Consider the following 6,204-nt stretch of genomic DNA (forward strand, 5'->3'; position numbering starts at 1 on the left):
TGTAATAACGTCCCAGCACGTCACAGCACCTTCACCTGCACGAGCTGTCCTCTCTCCCGGCAGCGTGCCGTGCCCGTGCCCCCCCCCCCCCCCCCCCCCCCCCCCCCCCCCCCCCCCCCCCCCCCCCCCCCCCCCCCCCCCCCCCCCCCCCCACCCCACACAGTGACAGGTGGGATTAGGAGTCTGGGCGCAGTCCTCCTGACACTGTTCATTTCAAACCCCATCGTCTGAGACTGCTCTTCCGGATAAGATATTCCCCCCGGAGGCCTGCTAGTTCAAGCTAGATGAACTCAATCTTCGCTTCCAATTTACTTCAAGCTTGGAAAGAAAAGCACACAGCGGCGCGTTTCCGCCGGTCCGCCTCCAAACCAACGCAGGTTGTTTCCATCATCAGAGGAGTCTGCAGGTCTGCAGGTCCCCGTTGGATGTGTGCAGCTCACACCACATCTGCACAGACACATCTAGACACAGGCCTTACCACGACAACAACATGGGTTCACTTTGGACTAGCAATTAGGTGTCATGTTATTGGATTGTATTCAGTTTCATCTTAATGTGATTTAATTTCACTGGTTTCTCATCACTTTAAATGTTATAGTTATCATTGTATCAATTCGGCACAATTATATGTTTTGATAAACAGAGGCTTGATAATTAGTGTCAACCTCAGAAAATGTTATTTAGTGGAATACAAAAATATTTTTACCAAGAAATAGGCATATGTATATAAACACATTTAAAAAGTGAGTGTCGTGTCGGGAACTCAGATATTCTGCTAACACAAAATAAATGAGATTGTGCGTGTGTCCGATTCAAACAAGAGACATTTTCTATATGTTACATTACGCAGATTTATCCTCTCATGTTGCCTCGTAACTACGGACTGTTTGTTCTATTGCCGCACGTCGTTTATATACTGGAGGGAGCCACAATAATAATAAACCGTGCGCTTGTGTGCTTAATGTTCCAAATGTAATTTAATACAATGCACATCAAGCTGATTAAAAACAAGAGGCTGGGATAGTACAGGAATGTTATCCAACCTATTCAAAGCTATACGGTCTTTCATGCCAGGTGTCCGTCCCCTCCATCCATCCATCCATGGTGTGCACGTGTGGCAAAGGATCATCTGGTCTGACTTTATTTTCATTATACACTTTTCCCCTCAAGATCATTCAATTTATTCAACTATTCAATTACTCTGATTGTTGGTATCGAGACCCCTTTAGCTGCCCTGGAAAACAATGCAGATAAAAATGCTCTTAACCTGTCAGCAAAGGGCAACACAATTAGAATAATTGACGGATGCCAAATGCAGAAAGAGAAAAGATGTGAGCGCGCGCACATCTGGTTTAGTGGGACACTAAATGGCGTTTTTTCATCGTTAAATGAAATGGCAAAAAAAGAGAAAAAAACACACGTGTGACAACATGAATTGTAAAACAATGCACATCTGAAAATATGGGTGCAGTTTCAAGCAATATTTGTACTGCACAAGATGAAAGCAGATATTTATAATATGAAGTATTACGAATTAGGCTGCGAAATATATATTTCTAATATGAGAAAAAAACACGTCCAGTTGTTTACTGCTAGGCCCTCAAGCATAAATCAAATTCAACTTAATACCAAGCCATTTATATCCTTAAACAATCCACTCAAACACAAGAAACAGAACCAATATAAATGATCAAATCAGTCGAATAATGCACTTTCTGAAAAATATGAAATGACTGATCTTTGTGCTACTGTAAGAGGGATGAAAAGCTGTAGAGGAAGCAGCTCTCGGGCAATAATTCACGCAGAGGGCGACTCCTTTGCCTCCGCCGTTGACCCAGCCACCTCTAATTAGATCTAATATTTCAGTGGACGAGTTCATTGACATCTGAGATTCACAGATCCATCTTACTGAGCAGTCAGAAATACAGAAACACGTCCATTTGTGCCGGAAGAGCAGGCTTCTATAACCCAGGTGTGTGTCACCCTATACTGTAACTGCAGCAGGCGGGCCTGGTTTATCACCAAAAACATCACATATGTAATGGATTTGATTCATGATGTTTTTTGTGTGTGTGCAAATACGGGATTCGTGCATTACTCTGGTAACGTCATTTCCAATGTTACAATCACGCCCACCACAACCACACAAACGAAATCAAATATCAAATGAGCACAAGAGCAAATGGTCACTACACACTGTATATGTCGCACATTCATGTTGGTGTGCAACACAGCACGTCCCCGTCACGAGGGTGAACAATAAAACAAAATGCATTGCATCTTCAGGAAAGATGCCTGTTTCAGAGAAGCTTAAATTCCCTCTGTGCTTGCCAGATGAATAAATAACACCACGGCGCAGACCTACCTAATCACCGCAGCTCGCCGGTGAATTCCTCCTCCTCCTCTTCCTCTTCCTCTTCCTCTTCCTCCTCTTCCTCCTCTTCCTCCTCTTCCTCTTCCTCCTCCTCCTCCTCCTCCATGCTCCTGGAGTGTTGTTCTCAGCAGGATGAGCCGAAGCTCGCAGAGAAACAGCAGTCAGTCAACAATCTCTGCGGCATCCACTGACAACACAGCGCGAGGCAGCGAAGGCACCGCTCGCCTCTCCATTTGGTCCCAAAGCAGGAGAGGAACAGAGAGAGAGGCAGAGCGCGAGGGGGGAACCTTAGGAGAGAGCACGGAGGAGAAAATTAAATTGCACTTGGGGGGCAAATTCTATTAGGGAATAGTTATTGTCTCCTGACAGCTCCTGTCCATTTGGGTAATTAGTAGAAGAGATTGGTTGAACAAACCAAATCTATTCCCTTCAGAAATGATATTTTCCAATTCCCTGATTGAACCTGACCCTGTCCCACTAAGACGAGGCGGTAATGGGCTCATTTGACTCAAACAACTTGTTCAAGCCAAGCTGATGGAAAGCTTGATGGAGTTTTTTTTTTATTTTTTTTTAAGTAACCTGAGAAGAGATGTTTTATACGTTTTATGACACAAGAGTGAGGCTTATAAAGGTTGCATTACATTTCCAATTGTTATCACTATTGTTATTATTATTAGGCCCATAGTAGTAGTATTTGTTGCGTTTGTAGTAATAGTAGCAGTACATTAAATCATGCACTGACTAACTCTTGAGATATTACAGGAATCTCTCTGGACAGCGAAGACATAATTCAGATATATTATCCGGTTTAATCCAGAGTCCTGTGATTCACTGGCTCCTGCCCAAAGGGATACCCTGCCTGCATGCCGCCATCAGAAAAGTCTAGAAAGCAAATGAATGGTTCACAATTACAAAACCTTGCATGCAAAGTATATTGATAAAGACTTGTTCCTTTGTGAGGGAGAAATGGCATGGTGCCTATTGATCTGAGAGCCTGAAAGCAATCATGTGACCGATGAATGTGCAACACAAAAAGATGACTCTCAAAAAACAGATCATTTAATCAGTCTTTAAATAAGCAAACATGCACAACTGCGTTTTCCTGTCAGCAACTCCTCCGTCAGAGCCTTGTTGAGTTGAGGGTCTGACAGCCTCCCAGAGGAGACCTTAATTTCAAGTATATTTAATTAATTTTTCATTACCATTATCAGAGGACTGACCATGACACAACATACATCTCAATTAAAACGTCCCTGCCAAGTAATCTTTGTCAATGTTATTTAAATGAAACTAAATTAATTCACACAACTTAAATGCTGTTAAATGATTACACGCTACGGCGCCATGTGACCCGAAGCCCCCGTTGTTAATAACAAATAACATTAAACTAAAAAGGCACTAAAGCCCTTTACAACTCGAGATTCCTTGTGGAAAGCAAACAGTGGATCTTCCATGACAGGACCAGAGTCAGCGGAGTGAATTAAAACAATGTGACTGACAAGTGTTGGATCTCCTCCAACTTCGTGCCCAGCACTTCCTGAGACCAGAACATAAAAGACAAAGAAACAGAAGAGAAGAGGTAAAGGTCAGATTTGTGTGAAATTAAAATAGTTAGGCGTATTATTAAGGCCTAAATGCAGTTGATAGTATGTTATTGATCCTCCCTCCCTGCTGTGCGCAGATGGACTTCCAATGTGCTAAAATGAAAGATCCTTCAGTCATTAAAAAACACACACAATACACATCATATAGATATTGATTGTCCAGGATCAGACAGAATCTCGCAAATAAATAAACCCTTTTTTTTGGTTTTCTTTTGGTTGAAGACAGGCTGTTAAAGTGACAGTCTACTTGGTACGAGCAGCATCCCGACACACCGGTGGTGAGACGGGATGTTTGGAGAGGAAGAAGGGGGAGGGAACAAAGCAGTAAAATGAGATGGATCTGACCCTACTTGACTCCTGCCTTTCAAAGGCTGAATGTTTAAAACTGAAAGGGGATATGGCTTAGTTTGGATGTGATACCAATACCATATATTAACCTCTTTTTCATAATTTATCCCCCCCGCCTTTCTTCTCTCACAGTAGGAAGCTTTATGGTATTATTAAAGTCAGAAAGGGAGATGACAGAAAAATGCATCAGGCCCTTCCTGCATTTTAATATCAATACCAGAGGGGTAATAAACATCGAGGCAGAGAGCTAGAGGAGCGACTATAAAACCCTACATTGTCTAATTTATGGAAGACAACAACAGGGCAGCAAGGTGAGGTTTTTACCCTTCAGTCTGTGCTTTCATAACACAACCGTGTCTCAGCACACAACATTTGCTTTGCAGTGAATGAACACACACAAAAGTTTTGCCGAAGGTAAAATGGTCCATTTGGTTGATCTGAGAGTTTGCTCAGTTGTCCTGGAGATGTTCAAATCGCTTTCTTCTTCTTCTTCTTCAAGAAAAAACACTTTAAGGACTTCCTGTCTGCTTCGGCTTCAAAGTTAAGCTTCACAGTTTGTTCTTGACCGTGGAAACTATGTTGTTTTTATTATAGCTGTTTTTCCTATTGTTGATTTGTGATTGTGACACAGTCACAATTTTTTTTCTGCAATCAGTTCATGCAAACCAAGCTCTCCTTCATGCTCGCTGTCTGAGCCAAATGAGTTGTGAATACAGTCTAAATAACCTTTAAGTTTCTGTTATTTTACTCCTTTTAATTTGGAGGACTCTTTGAAAAAAATGTTCGATGAATTACTGGGATGCCTCATGTACTTCATTCTGCTCCGTCCCTGTTTCTTCCTGGCATGAATAACTCATTCGTACTCATTCTTACCTCATTAATACCTTTGGCCTAACTCGTTTCTGGAATCTCATCTTTTTGATTTGTAATCTCTATACATTAATATAATATGATATTTCTAACATATCTAACTCAGTTTTCACATTTTCAGTTGCCTACATCAAAAAAACCTTCAAAGAACAACTTTTCTGTTGTTTGATGTCTCATTTGATCTCTGACCCTCAAATGTAATTCCTGAATATATAAATAAACATGATTAAACTGAAGTCAGATAGATAAAGAGCACAAACAGCTCTGAACGTGTCTTGATTTAAATTTGAAGCGCCTGTCCTCATTGTGAACCTCAGCCTTGGCAAACCTGCAGACAGATATTACAATGCTGCCAACTTCCTCATTAACCATCATTAGTCTGAACCAGCACAACACTCGCAGCTCACTGAGGCTCAGGGCACCTGATAAATGGCTTCTGTCGAGTAAGCGGCACCAGGCATCGCCGACTCCAATCGAATAACAAACGCAGGTAAACATTTAAACAGATTAACAGATCAGATGTGTTGGAGAAAGGTGCTTAAACCAAAAGACACAAGTGTGTTCCCACTTATTTTCAAGATCCCCGTCTTTGATTCAATCTCGTTGCAAAGACAAACATAAAAGCAGGAAAATCAGATTGAAGAGCTTACTAAACACCCCAAAAGTTTAAACTTCCTCCTTTAGTTTGACAGTTTCCCCAAGTAAAAAAAAAAGACCTTGATATCAAAAATTGTTTCCGTAATATGTTGAAAAATGTTTGAAAACAAAACAAACAACATGCAGAAGCTTCCCTATGAAAAATGGTGCCCTTCCCGATCCATTCTGACAACCATAATGTGTCATTGAGGATCTATTATAAAGTATCTGAGAGTTTGATTAAGTCACAGAACCACAGCTGCTCAGCCTCGATGCTCCTCTTCTTTAATGTCGGGCTATTAATCAGCCTATATGTGTGTGTGTGTGTGTGTGTGTGTGTGTGTTTGTGTGAGAGAGTGTGTTGTTAGAGGA

This window comes from Cyclopterus lumpus, chromosome 4 (assembly GCF_009769545.1).
Source record: "Cyclopterus lumpus isolate fCycLum1 chromosome 4, fCycLum1.pri, whole genome shotgun sequence".
NCBI classification, from domain to species: domain Eukaryota; kingdom Metazoa; phylum Chordata; class Actinopteri; order Perciformes; family Cyclopteridae; genus Cyclopterus; species Cyclopterus lumpus.